The sequence below is a fragment of the Saccoglossus kowalevskii genome, chromosome 17 (genome assembly GCF_978046115.1).
Source record: "Saccoglossus kowalevskii chromosome 17, keSacKowa6.1, whole genome shotgun sequence".
Classification (NCBI taxonomy): Eukaryota; Metazoa; Hemichordata; class Enteropneusta; family Harrimaniidae; genus Saccoglossus; species Saccoglossus kowalevskii.
In genome coordinates, this window is record NC_140657.1 from 11,674,363 (window position 1) to 11,697,352 (window position 22,990).

A 22,990-nucleotide genomic window follows, 5' to 3' on the forward strand; every position below is an offset into this window, starting at 1 on the left:
ATGGTATACAAATCAACATAATTGTTTCCAATTCGTACCGTGTCTTCCCCGGGGCTCATTGTAAACCGATAATCACATCGTGAGATAAAGCTAATTCTCTTTGCGGTTTGTAGCAGTTTTAGTCGCTCACTACCACACACATAAACACGACTACAATAACATGGTATATGTTCCTTAGGTTACATGGCCAATAGCTTCCTCGTTGTCTCTGTATGACGCAGTGAGCAAACAGCGTGTAGAAGCTTTGGCACGCCATTAAGTCTAAGAATAGAGCTCGTCTGTAGGGCTCATACCACTAATTGAATTTCCATAGACGACAATGTTAACATATGACGAGATTGCTATATGAAAATGACGAAGAAAGTTGAAAATATGGCTCAAAAATGGGAAATCAACATGCCAGTAATCAACCATATGAAAAAAAACTAACATGTTGGCCAGCTCAAACTCTTGCAAATCTCAGGTAAACAAGACACACCTACTGTATTTGGATTGCACCAAGAGAAATCGCTGGAAAAACACCAAGATTAGAACATCCAAATACACGCAGAATAAACCCACAGGTACACAGCCGCTAAGTAGTAAACAAAAGACCACATGTTGGTCTCACTCAGGTGATTACGCCCTCAAACAGGGAGCACCTGAGAATGGTGTCTTATTGTTTCAATATAAAACGGTACACACAACGCAGACTAGGAGAATGATATAAGTGCGAATAATTGGATAAGAATTCGTGATTTGTTTCTACGAGTGAAATAGCTGCATTGTTTTAAAAAAGCACGTGTTCCTGTATTGAATATGACCTATTGACATTTCAAATATCTACACAATGTATGAGATATATGTCTAAAAAGCTACCTAAAAGTGCAATACCCAGAACACATTGCAAATAAAGTAGTTATGCTGAGTATTTATTTGGCCAATCAATTGGGACCTGAATCCGTCAAAGGTACATTCCTTTTCTACACATGGTTTCGACTTTATAGAATCATACTGTTGTCAGTGGTACAACTATATATGGGCCTCATATTGGTTTAATAGTTTTGATGAAGAAAAACAATGCCTTTTTAAGCAATCTGTATTAGATACTGCAGATCATAAGTAGCAAATGAACTAGGAAATGTATACCCCATAGACAGGAGAGAACGGTTAATGCTGTTATGATGTGTAAAATTGATAATGGTAAAATTACAATCATCTTTTGTGATATGCAGTCTTGTAGGAAACCAACATCAGTTTTGTTCTTAACAAATCAGGTAGGGTAGTGACCCATTGGTATATATTTGTAACGTTCAGAACAATTGCCTTTAATAATATTGGATGTATAATCTTCTGGAAGCGAAATTTTAATTTATCCTTGCCGTATGCTGGTACACGGAGGAATTATTACAAATATCTTGGGGATAGTAGCATGGTATTCAAACCCTTTGAATCTCGTAAAACTGAAATAAATAAAATAAACCCGAGGTAGGTTTTGTTTCCCTAGTAACCATCGTTACTTCGCAACAATCGTTCAGCAGATGTGTCCGCGTGAACTGAGCTAGACTACGCGTGATAATATCCCGACACGCACACAAATGCATTGAAAAGAGCTAATTAACATATGTGATCAACGCACAGTAATTCGACTATGATCCGTAACAACACATATACGATGAGTTCGAATGTTACAGGTATGCGCTATTCATCTGAAATGTTTATTCAGTATCCATGGAAACTACCTACAGTACTAGTGCAAATAACATGTCTGTGATAACTGCAACTGTCTATAAGATGTATACAGAGCAATATCTCACCAGTGAGATAACGCTGCCCTTAACGACCAAAGACACGTTGTCTGCCCTTGAATTCATTCTACCTTCAGCCTGTCGTACTGTGTTTTTATTCAGACATTGGCAAAGTATTATAGTAACAGTTATAAAGAAGAATAGTTGTGTGATCATTGTACGTCCCGATATAGCTTGTTGAGTTCAGTATATCATTTTTAGGTACGATATTTAAATGTAAATGAATTTCTCATCAACATTAATTTCTAATACAAAATATTTTTTATATCGCAGATGTGTAAACTTTTAGGAATATATGCTTTCTGCATGGTGGGAACTAATGTAAATGATGAGATAGCCATTTATGTGAGTTTGAAGACGTAGTGATGATATTAAGCCGACAGAATTGCCTCAATCCATATTGTACGCGCGCAGCTGATTTTATCTTGACACATATTACGTACGGCACTTAATTGAGAAAATCGCTTCACCCTCGGCCTACTTTGAATAACAGATCTCAATAATTTCAAGATGTCTGCATGAGTTCCGAGTACGGCACAGAATTTGCGTGGTTTTGACATGGACCTCGCATGCGCAGTAGACGTATGCGTGACCTCTTTAAATAATGTTCATTTCGTTGAATAAATATGGCATAGCTTATTCCTCTTTGACATTTGTTCACAGAAACGATTTGTGGCCGGGTAAAGTACGCCTGGAAATGATACGTGCACACACGTATTCATGTTTGAGACACTCTCAGTAGCCTTATTTTTAACTTTGCCTGACAGAGCAATTATATTATATTGACAACTACAACAATCATTGATATACGTCAAACAAATTACGAAACAAGCTATTCTGGAGTACTTATTTATCATTTAACAAGGTAACCTTGCATCTAGCGTCTCCAAGAAACGAATCGGGTTGTTTACTTAATACAGCTGTATTGAGTTTACCAATGCCAACCGTAGGCTTAATGTTCTAATTACTTTGTAAAGTAGACCCTGACACAATTCGTCTGTATGCAGGTCATATGACTCAAGCTCGTGGTTTGTGACATTTTATTATAAACCGCAAACAATAATTTTGAATCGAAAGTATATAACTGTTGCCAACAATTTTAATTGCAAAGTATTGGTGTTACAGGGAAAAAAATGTATATTTCTTGCGCACTCACCTTAAATGGAACTCCCCATAGACGGTAGTTTGAAACTTGAGAAGTAGATCTGTTTTCATTTCAATCAACAACAACCTTAAAATATCAAATACATGTGGTAAACAGTGTAATCACAGATAGTGGAAATTACCAAAAAATAAGTTGATTTGATCACAATGAAATTGGGCAAAAAAATGGGGTATTAGGCATCTGCGACCTCGTATAATGTATGTGTGAATTCGAAATATGTGTGAGGTAAAATCTTTAAAGTTAAGTGCATAACTTCAAAACTGATTCTTCAAGTTATTAGTATACATACAGTTTCTATGATTTAAGTTTGTTAATTTATGTTCTTCAACTTGATAATACTCTGACTTTTCTTTCATACTTCTAGATAAAATGTATTAACTGAATGCTGAACGTTCCAATAACACTATTTATTCACGAACAATGCTCCATTGCCTCAATAGTTGTTTCATGTCAGTGTCAATATCATTGGAGACATGCGTTTGCTTAATTGTAGACACTGCTTTCTCACGAAGAAATATACTAGTATTTTGCATAATTAAGTTCATATCAACAACAAAAATGTTAGGTTTTGTAACTCCGTGAAATAATTAATTATCAAAACCAATTAAAATAACGCAAACATAATGACAACTCTACGATAATCACATATAAAACATATTCACGTCTAAGATAGGTTGGAAGAAGATAACAGTAGAAAGTCAATGAGTAATTTCAAATGATGTATAAACATTGTTAATGTCAAAGATGATGTATGGCATTTATTAAACAACCACATACACATAGGCCACTGTCATGCACGTTATTATTCCACTGCATTTCAATTGAGTTTTACTGGTAACTTATTTTCGGATAGGTCCAGAATCAGTACATTATTACATCGTGCATAGAATTACCATTCACGTATCGAGCACAGCCTAGAGCGCCATCGACTCATTGTGGCGAGGGATTCTACATAGATCGCATAAGAGAAATACACAAATAGGCGTGTTAAAACATTCTAAAAACATAATTTCTGCATAACCATGTGACCATCAACAAAGTAGTTTATATAAATTATTGCACAGTGTAATAATCTCATACGAGTATATAAATTTATCCTACTGTTTATAGGGTGTCTCAAAACGAGAATAAACATAGATTAAAAAATGTTGTTCTAACTTTTAAAAAGTTACGCCAGCGTAAATTGCACTAAGTGATTAATGTATAACGAATGTATAGATGCTTTAGATAGTGACTCGCAAGTTAATATTTAGTTTTTGTTTATTGTGTACTTTTTTTTTAATTTGTGTCTTCAGCGCTGTTGATCATCAATAGTTGACAGATGTGTTCAATGTCGTTATAATGTACATTCATACAGTACAGAACGTGTTCAAATCAAGCAATGGATCTCGAGTCGAACAGAAATATACAGTTATTGTAACGACCTAAACCGCTTAAACATTCGGCATATATTGTATGCACCTACTTCGTTGGTGTGAATGTGAGGTTATAGTAACGCCGGTGCTGACACCTCCGACCAATGTAGTATAAAAATACAATATGGACGAATACATATATTTTTAATATGATTTACCATCTGCTAATTAAAAAAATGTTGGATGACGCTCAATGGGAATATGGAGAGCGCGATGCTTCAAACCAAATTTCTCCTTATTTGGAGCGATTATAAAAAAACTCGTGATTCTAGTCAACCGTCGTGTACATTGAATCTTATCAATTCAATCGTCGACGGGCAATGCATGACGCAAATGTGGGGCCGAGGGATATAACTCACAGTCACGCGAGTAGCCTCAAGTTCTCAAAGTAGCATACTAATATACAATGTCGATATAGGTCGCTGAGTTGTGTGGTTCACTGAAGGTTTTGGACAGATTGGTTTGTTCCCGAGAGACCCAAAATCATTTCACACCTCCGACTTTCATTAACGGGGAGTGACATATGCGCAAAATCAGCGATGGGTTCAGAATGTGCTTTCAACGGTCTGGACAATTCCACGACAATAAGTGATCAGGCGTTATACAGGAAGTGATTACGTCATCATGCGTATATTTTGTGAATAATTAGTGAATAATTAGTGAAAATACATTTAACAAACTCAAACTTGTGACAAATGTAGTGTTATTGTGTGCATAGTTTAATTTTATGCGTTTTGTTTTTAGCTATTGTGATAACATTATATAGAATGGGAAATCGTGATGTTGAACTCATCATCAACGATCGAATACACAATTGTATCTATGGACCAAATAGACTCCAGTAGAGATCAACGAATACGTATGTATTTAACGCTGAAAGAAACAAATCGAAGTCAATTTACAATGCACGAATCCAGGAGTGGTATGATATAAATACGAGGTTATATAAGAAACCCGCAGAGAACGCGATACGCAGGTGAATGCGTGCAGTGTTACATCGTTTGCATACATACATTATTCCTGTAATTATCACTGCGATGTCCGTGGCCTACTTACGAGACCCATATCAATCATTTGCAAAATCAGATAATATATCGTATGGTTGCTGTGAAACAACTTGAAGAATAAGAAATTCGCTTTCGAAGCTCGTATTCGCATGTATGTCAGCACGGCCCCGTTCCTGGTTTCAAATCAGGGCTCGTCACGTGTTTTGCTGTGGGGTAGCGCATTGAAGTAATTATTGTTTAATTCATGTTACCTACTATGCGTTGCCGACCCCTGTGGTCTTGACTAGAATGTGATATTTAATTTAAACAAGAACAATACATTGTTACTCCGAGGCGCCAGTTAAAATGATGCTCACCAATTTGTAAATGTTATCGTATAACAAAACATAATTTTCACAACGAGTTACACTCTACCCTTACGTAACGATGGTTTGAAACAACGTATTGTAATATAAGGACTAAGTATATATCATATCATATCATATCATATCATATCATATCATATCATATATCATATCATATCATATCATATCATATCATATCATATCATATCATATCATATCATATCATATCATATCATATCGTATCGTATCATATCATATCATATCATATCATATCATATCATATCATATCATATCATATCATATCATATCATATCATATCACAAGTGTTAGTTTGATACATTGGTATATTTGGATAACTCGAAGTGAAAGTGGACAGTAGTTCATTTCGCACTTCGTATTGTATAAACCTTCCACTACATTTTACTTGATAAAAACGGGTCGGTGACGTCTAATCACTAATACAAACTTAATTTTCATTTTGTAATCACTAAAGACCATGTTGGCGTGAATTCTTTTATTTTAGCAGGACTTCTAAATTCCATTTCACGATTCTGTCAGGTGATATTACTTATGAATTGTACAAAACTCAAAAGTCCTCATAACGCTTACAAGGGTCAGTGAGAGGTTTCCTGTAGATCATTGTTTTTGTACGCTTGAAAACTCACGCAATGCGACTGAAATAATGTATGGAAAATGTATGAATACATGTTTTATACTCTGATCTCAAGGTAACTTTGAAATTAAAAGAGTAGTAGTACCTTCGTGAATTCATCTCAGCCAGATTTGATAATTGAATCGATTCTAAACGCTAAATGGATCAACGACTGAATAGGTTAAGACTCACAGAATCATTTTATGCATTTAATCGACCAACTTAAGCCTAATCGTTGGAGACCTTAGTCAGATGCCCAAGGTCGGCGGCTGACGTAATCGTTTCTTGGGCAATTCGCAGCCTGTGAGCCTGACAGTATGTATGAGAACACTAGAGATTTGCCGCTGACGAGATACGATGTGGCACCTTGAGATGTCCCGATAGACATGCAACTGTTATCGGGCTATCTTCTCTATTTTGCCACAATCATACATGCTATACCATCGTTGGAAAATCATCCTAATCACTGTCTCAACTGGTGGAACACATCCTGATTCATATCTTCCCACTTCGATTACGGAAACACAGCGTGTACTATGCAGAATCAAATCTTCCATCGTCAAATCTTGTATTTTTGCTTGGATCTGTCTGATAAAAATGTCTCATATGCACACATTATCGTTTACTGTACGTAACATACAATGCGTGTACAACAAATGTATCTATGCGCGGATGTGCTACCAATAAGCTAATGGTTCAGCGGAACTAGATTTTGTCTTGCTGTGTCGTGTGAATAAAGAGGTTTTCTCCCCCGATAAACTAAATTAGCAATTGCAATTGTATAATTGCAAACCTTAAAGCGGAGGAGTCGTCAGCTGCGCATGCGTCAGATGGCAATAGCATGTCATTGTTTGCAAACAAGATTCTACCCATGATCCTTTGCGTTTTTGCGTGTGTTGTTATCGTCGCTTGGGACTCAAATCTCGCGCGTACGCGTGTAACGACCCTCCTCTCGCTTTAATACGCAAATAGTTTCACTTTTAGTCTTAGATTCTGAAGACAAGCATATTGTGGATGGCGGAATACAAATCTAAGCGCTCAATGACGTCAACATCACGTAATTGCCATGGGCCATATACATAACATATAATAATAGACGGCCGTTTGCCTCACGTTGGAAAAAAATGCACATTCATTGCACGTACGCACATATGTAGTAAAACCGTTTAAGTTTTACTATCGGAAAAATGCATCTATTTCGGGCGCAATATATCTCACGTTACTACGGGAAAGCAATGATGCAGGAGCTATTTTATCTCCCCTTGTATACTCGAAGAGTGCAATTAGCCGCTGTTTTATATCGTATTCCACCCGCCGTCTGTGTGCAGAGACATTAAGATGTCACTTGAATCATAAGGAATCGAGGTTTTATGAATCTGACAGGGCATTAATTACTATGTGCTAGGACATTAATTACAGCGAGTTGCTCAGGTCAATACATGGCCCCCAGCATATTGAATGCGTCCATGTTTGAGCATGACGGCATCGGACGTCTGTCTTTGCCTTGCCCACAATGTTAATAAAAGGGGGTGAAGTCCGTCGGTGTTGTCGCCATGGCATCGTTATTTGTCACGTGTGCCCAGTATAATCTTGAGTAACTTTTATCCAAGCAATGTCAGACTAGTTTATAGTGCACATCAGAATGAAATCTTATGTGACAATATCAATGAGTTATGTAAGGTCTAGAGTCGGAGTGGCGTCAAAACATCGCGTGTGATTCGACAAACGCGGAACAAGTTTTTTGGGGTATTTTTACGCCTAATAATGTGCTATACACATTTAATGATGGTCAATGTTGATGGCGAAAGATTATCGCAATGCTATACCCCCCCCCCCTCTGAAAGATCCACGTTTCAAAGGGCGGTGTAAAATACTTGTTGTGACGGCTGTGGCGCATGGCGACTTTGGCGCACTGAATGACGAGTGTGAAGCGCTGAATGACGACTGTGATGCGCTGAATGACGACTCTGTCGTGCTTAATGGTGACTGGGTCGCGCTGCCTAACGGCTATGTCGCGCTGGGTGACATGTGTGACGCGATGCATAACGACTATGTCGCGCTGGGTGACGACTGTGACGCACTTTATGACGACTGTTTCGCGCTGCAGCACGACCGTGGCGCACTGCATGACGACTGCGTCGCGCTGTATAACGAGTGTGATGCGCTGAATGACGACTCTGACGTGCTGAATGACGACTGGGTCGCTCTGCATAACGACTGGGTCGCGCTACATAACGACTGTGTCGCGCTGGGTGACATCTGTGACGCACTTTATGACGACTGTTTCGCGCTGCATCACGACCGTGGCGCACTGCATGGCCACTGTTACGCGCTGCATGGACAGACGCGACTGACACACTTTATAAGGAAGTTCTCTGTTAGTTGCAACATAAAAACCTTAAAAACTGATGTAACTAACTACTTTGTTTAATTGTGTCAAAATGATCACCAAAGTAACGGTACTTGGAATATCATACTGTTCCTGTGAGTCACAGTTTCCATGGCATCATACTCGAGTATTCACCTTTTTTCGCCTTTGTTTGATGCTCCCATTCGCCCAGCAAATCAATGTGTACAACTACACATTTTAAATCACATACGTTCAATAGTTAGGCTCGCCACTTCTAATATTTTCTTTGATATATGAAATATGACATGGCCTCGCAAGAATACTGCATTTCCAGTCAATATTTACAATTACCCTCACACAATCAACTTACACAATTACACTTGTATTTTCGCTCTCATATTTCAATCTGTGGAACGTTAGCCATCAAATACAAAAAAAATGCGGTGGATTGTAAAAGATTCTAGAGATTGGAAATAATTCGCCACAGAAGAGACAAACAGAAAGGAAATGAGATATCGTCCTGATTAATACTAAATTTTGTACTCATCCTCAACGCCACATGTGTCTCGTTCAGTGGTAATGGGTACATTAATCGAATTGTAAACGAAAAACTATTGCGTTCCCTGGACATTTGCGTTGGTACGCCAACTCCTCGTTTTATCTCATAAAGGTATTTCTTTCATTTTATTACACTTCAAGATCACCAGTAGACTGGGTACCGTACAGTGTAAAACGCTACAGTCTCACAGTCTACAATAGGTGCCCATTGAAAGTATACAATTTGTTTGTTTGCGGTAAATTCGAAAGCGCCGTGGTTCGTTCACATCGATTTTACTAAGCAAATCACACAATCCGAAGATTCGCATCAGCAATAAAGTCTGTTTGCTTCGAGGGGTACACTGGGCTGTGATTTTTTCATTCCCATTTGTCAAATTATCCGAGACATTGACACGACAAACTACTTCAAGACCAGAGATCACTCAATTTGATCGAATTACTCGTAGAATAAGAAGAACATGCCGTTTATTTAACTGCTTCGTATCTTACACTGTCTGTGTACGTCAATTTTAAAATAGCGACTGTGTGACTAGTCGTGGTCTAGCTCGTTCAACAAATAAGGCTCAATTAGGCTAATTGTATGTATAGATCCATCAAACCTGTTTCAGTAATGGTATACAAGGTGTGAATGTTGATAGTCAAGGTACTAGGACATTAACGTACAATAGACGTATAATCACAGATCACAGAATCGGTTGAACTGGCGATATGATGTGTTCATTTCCCCTTAATTTACACAGCAGAAGAGCCCAGCTGGTGTTAATACAGCCGAGCATTCAAATAATATAAGCACATTAGCATAATAAATAAACGATAATCAAATTCACAATCTAAAATCAGAATATTAAAAGTTGATGTTTTTGAAAATGTTATACCGTTCTCCAGATTAGTCCACAATAATGACACGTGGCGTCTAAAATAATCCCTGTTGTGTGGCCCCTCTCAGATTCACGTTCATGTTTCGGTTTTTACTGACTGTGACTATATATATGTCTTGTATTGTTCTTTTCCCTGGCACAGCCTAATACACTAACACATATATATTCTGTTGTCATTCAACATACTGATTTAATACATCGGCCTCTTTTTTTTCAGCAAATAGTCAATGGGTCAACGTCAGAACAATAGCGAATTAGTGCCACCCAAATGCCACCACTAATTTCCTCATAGCCGTTGTAGTATGGGAATAGCGCACCGGTGATAAATATGCATGGTTCATATGCAAATTACGAAGCAAGTATTTATCCAATTGATACAACATACAATCTCTTCCCCTTGAAGCCATGTGTGTTATCCCCATCTCAAGTGTATCAGTGTGTGACATTCGATATGAAAAACCAAAATAATCCAATTTTCGTGAATATATTTTGTAGTATGCTAGGGAATTGAAATACCTGATGAGAAATGTATGTTTTTATACGTCCACAAGATTTCTACTGCTTTAAAATACACAATTTGATTTGCCGTGTAGGTTACTGTGTTAGGCATGAATACAAGTATGAAATTACTTAAAAGTAGTATGATCGACACATCATATGCAAGTTGTACAAGCATAATACACTGTTGTAAATATTACCTTGTGAGCCGACAATGCACACCATTCATCAATAACATTAAACTTGACACATGTATGTACACATCTTTTACGCCCCAATCTTGAAATCATTTCCCACTATTAGTAACAGCGGGATGAATATATGAAATGAACTAGGTCATGTGACATGCAATTGGCTCAATCTGTTTTCGCTGATTGCTGATGATTTGCTGAATATGATATGTACCACCGTGGGTTATACCACATATTGGTATCAATGACATGGATAGTTTCCAAATATTCATTATAGCTTATATTAACTCTATCTATTTCACACGCAACAAACATTTAATATGCTCATGGCCTCATGTGTTAATGCAATTAGCAAAACATGTTTAAGAGCTAGTAAAAAACGTCGACCCGAGTTAGAACCAAAAAAAGGGGTGCTTAATGTGCACATATGTGAAGAAAATACTGAGATTCACATATAATCATTGTGTTTAAGATATGTGACTGCTTAAATAAAGGCACACATGTAAATTGTTGTCCAAAACATTCAAAATAAATCAGGTTGTAGCCGAAATACAGATTATGTCATATTTTCGATGCATTCATTATTGTGGCTTCATGTCAGCGAAACTTTAAACAAATGGCGTCATCGAAAAACCAGAAACAAGATTGCGAAATTCGCCTACTTTTACCTCAACAAGCTAAATACTGCAAAAACCTAATATGCATCTATTTTGTGTTATATCTGTGCCAAGTTTTAATGAAATTGGTTCATGTCAGAAAATGACAAACAAGTTCTATTTCAGCCTGACTAACATGTCTGATTGGCCGTGTTATATATATATATATGTCAATTATTAATAATTAATGTAATAAACAATCAAATGGATATTTCATTAAAGTTACCGACTCATTGATCAGTGTCGATTAAAAACAAGCAAACTTGTACAAGTCATGTCGTTTTTGATAAACAACAGAACGTTTAAGAAAGAAAGTCATTTTGACGTATACTGAAAACACATACATCCCATGGATAACATCCATCTTATTCGAGTACAGAAATACGAACTTCCTTCTGTCAACAACTGATTATATATTAGCTTTGAAAAATTGTGTGTTGACATTGTTGTATGTAATAACTGCACGGAATAAGCAGAATTATTAATTTAAAATATAATTTTCGCAAATTCGATTGATTTTGTTTTTTTTCACTTCGAAATGTAATACACTTATGCTAAAAAACATATGGTAATGCATATACTTCGTCATTATTAACAGAACGATAAACAAGAATAAAGAAAAGCTTTTTAACCAATCAATAAATTGATTAATTCAGCTATACATTTTAATTAGTTTCTGTAAAAGCGAATGAATCTGTATTGAATTTTATTCAAATTTATTGCTTTTATTTCTACTGTAATTGCTGTGTAATTGGATTCTTGACGTATCCATGTTTTCATCATGGGCATTTTATTTACCACTTACATGAGTCTATTGCCAAAATTCAATAAAAATAAATATTCTTCTTCTCAGCGACCGAATCGACGTGTGGAGTCAATTGCTATGTCAGGAATCTCGTAACTTGCTAGTACTTACATTAGTTATACTTGCTACTGAAGGACATGTACTTGTTCCCGATGGGAAAACTTCAGATCAGATCTTACCGAACATAAGGACTTGGCTTTATATGTAAGTCGCTGTGTGTGACGTATTTGCATTGTTGACGATGGCGTACTGCGGTGCGCCTCTGCTTACATTGGCAAGGCGCTTTGCCATGGCTGTGAGTTTTTTGATGTTTGTAACTTGCCTCTGCTTATATTAGACAGAAAATAAAACCCTGCTCAAAAATATTTGATTTGACATCTCCACGAGTTACATGAATTTGCACCGCATGGTGTATATTGTGGGCAATTCCACGGTGTTGAACGTTACTTTCAGATGAATTGGGAGTTATTTCAGTGCCCTTATTACTAGAGTATTACCTCATGGAATTTGATACTGTGTTATAGACGTACGTGCTTATGCCACAGACATTCTCATGCCAAGAGAAAATATGCTTAGCTTGACATACAGCTTAGGGTAGTCAGAAATAAGTATGTGACTGACGTTCAAAAGGACATGCAACTTTATTTTCAGATTGTCTGATAACTTGTCTCAGTTTTTACATTTGTATTTCTCCCCCAAAAATTAACTCGTAATTATTAACAGGTCGAAAATCATTTCTCCCCTAAAAATTAACTCAAAATGGTCGCAGAAAAGTACAAATTGCAATTTGCTGTAAAACCCCAAAACCCAACAACAATATATTACATTACAATGAGTGACGGACGTTACATGATGGATGTTACAGTTTGTCCATTGGCACAGCTCTTGAATTCAATAAGTTTACTTACATACTGACATCTCATTTCGAATAATATGTCAAGTGTCTATACTTTTCAAATTGATGGTATTAGCATATTAAATCAAGTGATAATGAACCATTAAGCAACTTAAATTAAGAAGCATTTAAAGGCTAAAATTACTCCTACTCTGGAAGTCTAAAGGCTTGAAAACATGTAACATATATTTGAAGGCACATTCGTGAAGGAAAATCATGGGTCTAATTCAGAACAACTTCTTTCTGAGAGGCTGAATACATTTCTACCATATATAGAATAGTCATTTCTAATTTTTCCCTCATGTCCCTTCTGCTGTGGAATTGCCCTTATGGATACAATGACATACAGCGTATTTTACAGGGTAACCTACGTGCATACATATTGTCCATGTCATCTGTGAAAGCCAAATCAACATACTAATGCAACGAAATTGCAAAGTAATCTGAAATCTAACTATTACCTTGCAAGTTTATATGTGCACATTGCCAGCAGCTTTGTTACATAGTATCTGTCATTGGTTTCACGCTACACTGCGTACACCAATCTCCATCGCACAGAGAAAAGATGTTGTCTTCTGCGCGCCTTGAATGGTGATTTAAGCTTGAATGGGAATTGGAATATGCATGAATTAACAGGCAAATTTAAAAGATTGTCAACAATGGATTAGCATTGTCAATAATTGATTAAAGCATACGAGATTTTATTTACGTTGCACGGTTACGAGTCGCCATATTTTGTGATTACACATATTGTTACAACAGCTCTGTTATTGGAACATACATATATTGTACGTAATAGCGACGGAGCATATGGTTTTCGAATGTGTGAACGCAGTCAGAAACTATATGTACGCAAATGATAAAACACATATATTGGCTTCATGCTATGCTGAACTTTTTTCCACAGTGTCGCTGTGTATGTTTTCAGATAAAATATACAAAACACCTGAAAATATTGTCATGGCAACAGCATCAACATTTATCTGTTATAGTGTAACGGTATACAACATAACGCGAAGAATTTCGCCTATACCTTATCTGATGGGCGCTCATCCATTAAATCAGCTTCACCCTGGCACGCCTCAGTTCACCACGCTGATTAATTACTAGATTACTGACTCTTACTGTCCGTATTGTCGACAAACCTTGTCTCTGAAAACTAATACCGTGTCACTAATACGCCAAGGACGAGATGTGATAGTAAAATTCATAAAAAAGTTAGTCGTGCCTCATTTATGTATACCTTCTAATGATGGCACTGTTGCGGCCACTTTTAATCGGGAACAATCAGTAATGTGCAGTTGATCTATAAAAACCATGTGCCATGCACACTGCGCTAATGTACACCACAGAAAGCATAACCAGAAATACAAATATGGTGATAATTCTCTGTACGTCACGACTGACACATGGAATTTCGGTTTCCGATGATTGATCGGTTAATTCTTCCGCAATTACACTTGATATATTAGGTGGAAACGCTGTCGTCAACATTAGCTTATAATCGATTTACAGTGTCGATAACTGCCATAGTCAAACATCGTGACACGTCGAGTATTGGTGATAATCTCCATTCATGAATACGTTCGGAGCTTACATATGTATTTGCTTATTAAAGTTCAAAATGGCGTTTGTTTGCGTCACACGTCAATCGTCTCAATTTAGTTTGTCACTATGTTAATGAATTGACATTTCATTTGTGATTTGCTCCCGTATATATTTATACAAAATATAATTCTTTTTTATTGTTACTTCCTATCGATATATGCAGCGTGCATATTCATCTTCCTGAATATTAAGATGAACCTTTTTTCAATTCATCACACACATTCCAAATAATATCATAAAGATAACTAGAAATCTCGATTTTACATTGCAGTATGCCTTGGAGCAAGTTTTAAGTTATCACATTGTCGATTAATGTTTCTTAGCATTTTGACTAAACCTTTCCTCAATTTATCTAAAAAACGGGTTAAATGATATAATAAAGATAACAGTTCGGCAATATCTATACGAACTCATATGTATATTTATAAAGTGTCGATATTGCATTGCAGTATGCCTTTGAGCTAGTCTGACATTTGAATCTGTTAACTGTTATCGGATCACATAAATTATTTGCTGTGAATATGGATTATGTATTATGTATTATGTGCGTTGGGCTAGTATGTACAACATATGCAAGTATGTGTATAGTATTTTATGTTTTGCACATGAATATATTACATATACGTCGTGCATTTTAATATCATATTTGCCTTAGTGAATCAGGGCAACTTTTGAAAGATTTTCATCTGTGTATTTCATTAACTATTTAAATATATCGTAATAAATTTTAACGTTAAACAGTTTTACATTTCTTTAAACATAATAAATATGAAACACCGTATTTGAGAGTGTCAATATTACGCACTGTTACAGGCTTCCTAGCGCGTAGCTTTGAATGTAATACTAACTATTCGACTCAGTTAAGTTCGTCCTACTTTAAGGGTCACTGCTATTTTTCAATCATGTCGGATTTTCTATTTCCTTTACTTGTGCATTAGCCTAAACGTCAATTTGCCGTAAAACGAAGTGCCCACTTACATGCTAACGTAATTCTGTGAACGGAACAGGTGACAATGTCTGTAGTATGTACTCTACACGCCATTTTAAACTGTCCGTTTAAGGACAGTTACCTGTCTTAGGCGATGCGAGGCGCCTGTCGTGATTGCGAGTTTGAATCGCGTTTTTTCGTGTTGTAATAGGTTCTTTATCCTGTAAAATTATCTTATTACAAGATTTTTAATTAATATCAAATTGTCTATAAATGCACACAATTTGACGTGCCATTAAGACTTGGTTTAAGTAAACGATACTCCCATTCGATTAGTTAATTGTTTGTAACTGCGCACCAGATTAGTTCGTATATACGCATTATGCCAAGGGTGTGGTCACATGATCGCATATATAAACATAACCAGTTTGCTATTTAGTTTACAAAATGTGTTTCTAAAATCACGTAACCAAGACACGAAGATCTGGGAATTTACATTTGTAATTGGATAGTAAGAAACTTAGAACATGCTACAAAATTTATAATTTGCATTAATCGTTTTCATTACGGGGATATGAATCTATGGTACAATATGGTGTGGTAAACGCTTGTCGTGGAAGGATGTTGTGTAAATTCGTGGTAAGTAGCGTTAACTAGGAATTCAAGGATACAATTATTTTTGTTTTGTTTTTATTATGTATAGATGTGCTGTCATGTATTTGCAATGTTCAAAAAACATAGTGAATTTAAGAAAAAAAAGCTGAGATCAATTTCCCCGACTAAAGTTACATCTCACAGTTGTAATAATTTGGTGTTTTGAGCGCAACATCACAGATGATTCAAACAATTGTCATCATGTCGCATAACATTAAATGGAAAAATATTCACCGAGCTTACAGATCAATTTGGTTCTGTCGATGTTCTGGGATTCTCACACATATCGAATTGAACAGCAGGTGCACAAAGGTTAGAGGAATTACATCGTAAGCAATGCATTGATTTCCCCCAACGCAACCCGCTATCACTATCCAGATGACTGACACCTCCTGCATTCACTATATCATAGTTCAACACTATTTGGCATATCATGGGACACCTAGGTAATTGGGGAAGCCCCTATTGATACGTGTGGGTAGACCATCAAGGAATGAGCTTTATTCTCCTGGGGATCGAAGTGTTATATAAGGTGAAACTACTACTGAATAAAAGTAACTGCAAGATGTGCCGAGAATAAATAAAACCGTCGAGCGAGGAAGGAACCAAGACAAAATGGGAATAAAACCAAGAACAAGGAACAAACGAGACGTGAAAGGGACGAGAAATGCATTGACATTTGAATTCATGCCGACTGATGATAAAGTATAGAGTTTGTAAATCACAGACGGCTCAGTAACGTGGCGTACATATTTATTCCATTAACGAGTAAAACACCTGTTGTATCCATTTCCTCATTATCAACAAGTGTAAAGACGACTTATTTTATTTCCACTGTACGCATGTGCTTAACAAAACGGTCGCGCAGGCAGGAGGTGCTGTGAAAATGTTTTTGGTGTTATTTTGAGTAGGAATTCATGAAAAATACCAGGGGTAATAAAAATTACAGGCACATTACAAACATATCCACTTATGGTCATAGCAAATGCGCTGCAAACTGTAAGAAGATCATTACGTCACATGTACCGTCTCAGAAACGTCGGCTCGAAATAGCGCGTGATAAACGCAGACTCTCCGTGACTAGACAGATATATGCAAGTTTTTGCAGACATGTAAAGTCAAGCATTTCATAGTCAGAACGACCTACAACCTCTCGGGACGATGAGTCTATATAATACAAATAATAAGCTCATTAAGCACATCTCAAATCAAAACAAGATTTGAAGTCACGATAACGAATGAGCAGTAGTGATATACAACGTATAGTGCAGCGCGTCACATAACTGAGCAGTCCGTCATTTTGAAAGTCAGTACTTTATCGCCTATGTGCTGAATTCAGATTTCAGTGCATTTGCCGTCAATTGAATGGTTGCGTTTAATCTGACGTCCCAAAAAGTGTTCCCAGGTTGTTACTGTGTTTTGTGTACTGTACCATTAATAACGGTACCATTCATGTGTTTCGTTTTGTGGGTTATGTCCTCTTTTTTGGGTCTTGTACATTGATTTATATGAATTATTCATGATATTAGAAGATAAGGTAGCGTGTAATTTAAATACAGAATGAAATATGCTGGTATTAAAACATTTTATTTTAAAAGTATAATCGCGATTTCAGATATTAATGACTTGTATTTCCTGTAATATATATTTTTCCTAAAGTACTGTATATTTCACATGTGCATTTACCTAATTTGTTAAAAATCTGTGTATGTATTCCCAGAATATCTGTCGCATCTATTGTATGTACTAGACATAAACTAGATTAGAAAACAATTACATAATTGCTTCTGTGTTCTTGCTAAATGTATTCCCTTATGTAATTAGACGAAAGTCATCAAATGTGGCCGTGGGCCATCTATAATGTGACGTCATCTAAATAAATATGATTGGTAACCATCGTGACTATAATCGTTGGCATTATTCACGAGCGTTGTCTTTGCGTTGCATTGCGGAATATCTAATAATAATGTCCCCACATTTGTTGATTTGTGTCCCCTGCATTTTTGTAAAATAATAAATTGACAAAAAACAAATTGCAAAGTCATCAAGTCAGTAAAGTCATCGAGTCCACAAAAAAATAAATAACAAAGCAACCCTACACTATATTTTTAACCAATTTATTTGAACTATGACAGCTATTACAATATGTCTACTATGTTGAACATACATACATTAAATGAATATGCAATTTACAGTAACTTTGACTTAAGTGAATTATCTTGCGTATATTGAAGTCAAATGATACGTACCGAGACGAGGTGCATATCGGAATAATGGCTGTAAAACATGTCAATTGTTTCATTCTACTGTGTACGCTACTTTTTATGTCGACACTAAATACTCGCGGTTTGCCTTTAGATATTTACCCAATTATTTTCCCCAAGAGTGTTATAAACTTCGTGTAAAACTGAATGACTTGAAGTCATATGTAAGTATTGAAAGAGGTGCAATGAACACACGGAACACTACGATGAAGACTTCCCATTTACGACAGTGTAAAATTTTTATGGACACAAATACAGTATTTTTTCAAAAAAACATTTGAAAAGTTATTGTTCTTCATATTGTGGAAACACTACATACTTTATAAGAAAAAAAAAACATTTTTTTCAGGCACTTACATAATTTAAGACAAATACCCTCAAAAATATATATATTTTTTTTTTCAACATTCACGTGCAATCGGTAATTATTAATGGTTTTAATATAGAATACATTGTCAATTTCAGGTGTCTTAAGTTTTCTTCAAAAACGAAAAAAAAGGGCGTAAAATGAAAATATGTATCTTTGTGACAGAGACATTTGAATCCAAGATATTTAAAATAAATTCTTTCACTTTCTGTGCGTCTTCACATATGTACAGATATTATAATTTTTTTTAGGTTTTTTTTTTCAACTTGACAGTTGGTAATAGTCAAACGCTGTTGTTATGTCACACCTCTTAAATCTGTCTAGAGTATATTATATATATATGCCAAATATGTCCCATAGTTTGCGTAGTATGCCTTATAACATCATTGTTGTAAATTAAGTGCATTAATAGCTACCATAATCTCGGACATTTTAAATAATGTTTTTGATCAAGACTGAACAATTCTAAAATAACATCTCAAGTCAAACAATATTGTAAAAATAAATACGATGAATTGAAATTAAACAAATACTAAAATGCAAAGTGATCTAATAAAATCATCCATTTGAGACTTCATTATTTTTTTTATTTTAAATCAAATTATCTGACAACAGTTCGATTGATGTTAAACGTTAACAAGGTAGGTTATGCATTAAATGCTCAGGTTATTCAATTACAAAAGTATCAGTGTGCATCATAACTGTACACTCTCTTTTTCTTTTAAACTAAGCCAATAAATCGATAATTAGGTCTTGGAACATTCCGAGATCAAATATGACGTCATCAGCTTTGATTATTGAACAAATTGGTATTTAATCGAGAGATTGTTAGTGTATCAATGTTTCATGAAAGTTTAAACAAATTTCTATGCCGTATACATTACACAGTGTGATTAGTATATCGTCTTTGATTGTGACAATATGCTATATATTAAAAAGATCATATCTATCGCCTTTCAATAGCATAACATTAGCTTCTCATGAATACAAGCTGTATTTGTTTATTAATTCACACTCTGTGTATGTCGTGACCTGTCATATAATAAAGAAAGCAGGTATACAGTAACTAGTGTATAATTACGCATTTATATCCATGGTAATGCACAAGCACCATCCTCCTATTTCACAAAATCGATAGGCGTCAATTTTGACTGATTCCTGTTCATAGTTCATTAAAACACAAATCCTTTTTGTCCGTGATACAGCAAACATCCTACATGATAGATCATCGGGGATTGATTTTAGAAATTGCACGTACATTGGCTTATTGTCGACTTTGTTCACGAGGGACGGTCGATTTTCTCGCCAGTTATACCAGTGTTCTGAGTTCGTACGTGATTGTGCATGCTAAGATCTGTATATGTGACTTGACGTATATTGATGTTGTATTTTCCCATCGGGCTATATCAATGTGATGGCTATATGGCATAATATTAAACATGTTCAAATAAATTCACGTTAAGCCCCCCTCCCTTTCCACACACATACACACACACATACATACACGACTTTGTATAATATGCTAATTAAATATGCTATCCATACTCTAATTAATTAATTAATTTATTTGCACGTTGAAGAGGTGTATATAGTGAATGATTTCGATGACGTCCCACATACAAAGAACGAAGATATCGTCGAACAGATATAACAGCGAGTGTACATGATGAAATGGACAGTATATTATAACAAAGGAAGTACGTATCATCCAGGAACGTGGCGTGGCATACCAATCGTTGTTTTCCTACTGTTAACAAACACGATGCTGACGCCCACTTCCATGGAAAGTCATTTATATTATTCATTGATTTGGCGGATCTAAACATGCAGTCTCAAAAACACATATATACGCCTTCTATATTATTATATCCTTCTCATGAACTTGTTAGTTGAGACATGTTCAAATTTAACGAATTCCCCAGGGTAACGGATGTACATATATGCTCTACATATAGCGCGTATTTACATCCACTTGAGGAAGCAATAAAACCAATGCCGTCGCTGTGTCTGTTTGACTAACAGCCTGTCATCTTAAAAAATAAGTATACAGTTTATTTCCAAATTTATAACTTCACGTGGGCAATTAACGAATGCACCATAGCTATTTGAATTTAATCTTTGAATGAAACGGTCGTTTCAAAACGCTTAATTTATGGATTGCGGGGTGGTTACATAAATAATGTTATCAGTTATACTGCCTCGGTACTAAAGATACGACAAAAACAGAATACGGTTCGTAGACTATTCGTTATTGCGACTGATGATGTCATATCAAATCACTGTAACGTGATCAATCGAAGGGAATCGCAGATTCTTGTTTTGCAACATTGATTTAGTCCCTCAAGACTCGGTCCACTGGAGACTGCGTTCGTAAACTCGTTTCGAATCACGCGACTAAATGCGTGTGTACATTTCCTTGGGGGTTCTACAATGTTATATAGTAAACGACTGCATATTGAATTAAAATAATTTGTTTCGATAACATCGATTAATGGATGATTGACTGATAATGAACTTGCAAGGCCGTGAACCGCGGCCCTTAGTGAGGTAGACGTCGCTGATAACGAATACACAAACCAATATACGTTGCGATTGAGCTTTCCTGATACGAGATATGCGTATTATATGGTGGTACAAAATGTGTCTGTGTCCTGGAACAGAATATTTTGGCACTTCAGTGCTATTTGATATTTATGTCCAAGTAGGTTATCGATTCTTCCATTTTGAATTCGTCCTCGTCATATTATTATCACACTTAAAACAGCTATCCGAATATCTACTTATCACTCCAAGAATTTGTGTCAAATAAAATCTAACGTTTCTAATAATTAAAACAAATCTGTCCCAGCGCTATATATTTTTTATATGCACTAGGTAGAAAGATGTAATAGTGACGTATGGATTTCCGGAGATTGGAACATTGAAACATCAGTCAATACAAGGCAATAAAGATTAAATACAATACAAGCAGTGTAATCAATATTGATTATAGCCAGAAACGAGTTCTGGGTAATTCATTACCATTAACGTATAATAAGTATTTTTCAAAAGATTTTTATTATAACACATGAAGCGCCGTTTTGAATGGTGTTACGAGTATGTATCTGCATTTATCGTTAGATTAATGCATGCGCGAGCTTGTGTTCCATCATAAGGTAATACGTAAGGTACCTTTAATCGCCAAAAAAATAATCCCGGAAGGTTTAGCACGTAGCACCTATGCGAAACCGACAAATATCTAAATCAGAAGCAATTATTCATGGATCCAGCAATGGGAACATTGATCCACACCCGCGAAGACAGGAAAACTGTAAGATTTCATGCCTCCGTAATTTAAGTACGAGAAGGCTAACTACTGATTGTTAAGCTCAAGTGAATATCAACACGTACCTGCCAACCTGCTGCGCTGAAAGCAAGCACAGCAGCTGCTCCGCCCAGTGAATCAAGTCAAAACCCGCGTAACTCGTCTGAAATCACGCTGCCAACGTTTCACAATATGCGTTACCTGACCAAGCGCCGAGACAACTATAAGCTCATCTAAACTGTATTGACGGAAAGATATGAATTCGCAGATCGTCTGATTGATTCCCATATTATGAGGCAGTTGCCATGGCCACCGCCTTGGATAAAGCTGATTGGCGGAGATAATGCGTTCTACCTTATTGCAGCCACCCGTTGTCCCTTTCTTCGAGTAACCATGGAAACCGGTCAAATGTTCCGCCCTTTATAAAAAAAAAAGAACAGGCGATTATGTTACGGCGTGAAACAAAATGTATAGTCAGTCTCTACATTACCTAGTTACGATTCCAATCTACTGCGCCTGCGTTGTTTGTATTTCGAATTTCAATGCGCCGTACTTATATAAGAATGTCCAAGTGTCAATTACATATTAAAACAGAAACATGATAGTATATTTATTGAAAATAACTACTGAGTATCACATCTGCGTTAAAAACAGCGTTTCTGAA

At 36.1% G+C, this 22,990-nt stretch overlaps 1 protein-coding gene across 1 annotated transcript in view; it reads right to left on the minus strand.

The window, feature by feature from the left end:
• LOC100373234 (uncharacterized) overlaps positions 1–22,557 on the minus strand; it is a 49,727-nt gene extending 27,170 nt beyond the window's left edge. Inside the window, exon 1 of the mRNA XM_085492145.1 lies at positions 22,413–22,557. The gene's annotated coding sequence lies outside the window, so the exon portion shown is untranslated. The remainder of the gene's footprint in view (positions 1–22,412) is intronic.
• Positions 22,558–22,990: the final 433 nt, after the last annotated feature.